We start from the raw sequence: 441 nt of genomic DNA, 5'->3' as shown, positions 1-441 counted from the left end.
TATAGTATATTTTTTGAGAAAATTAACCTTCATATTCTGCCTGCAGCGTGCTCCCATCTTAATTGTGGGCATGTGAAGCCTCTGTACCACCCTGCTCATCTGCCCCACCACCGTTACCACCCTGCACACCTGCCCCACCAGCGTTACCACCCTGCTCACCTGCCCCACCACCGTTCCCACCTTGCACACCTGCCCCACCAGCGTTACCACCCTGCTCACCTGCCCCACCAGCGTTACCACCCTGCTCACCTGCCCCACCACCGTTACCACCCTGCACACCTGCTCCGCCACTGAACCATCCTCTCATCTGTCCTAACACTGAACTTATCTGCTCATCTGCCCCACCACTGTAATCCCTCCTTCTCATCCGCCCTACAACTGTAACTACTGCACATTTGTCCCACCGCCATTCCCCCCCGCTCTACTGCCCCACCACTGTCA

This window comes from Lithobates pipiens, unplaced genomic scaffold, assembly GCF_037356315.1.
Source record: "Lithobates pipiens isolate NorthernLeopardFrog02 unplaced genomic scaffold, aLitPip1_a1.2 Scaffold_28, whole genome shotgun sequence".
NCBI classification, from domain to species: domain Eukaryota; kingdom Metazoa; phylum Chordata; class Amphibia; order Anura; family Ranidae; genus Lithobates; species Lithobates pipiens.
The sequence above is the reverse complement of the archived record's forward strand: the minus strand, read 5'-3'. Positions refer to the sequence as shown.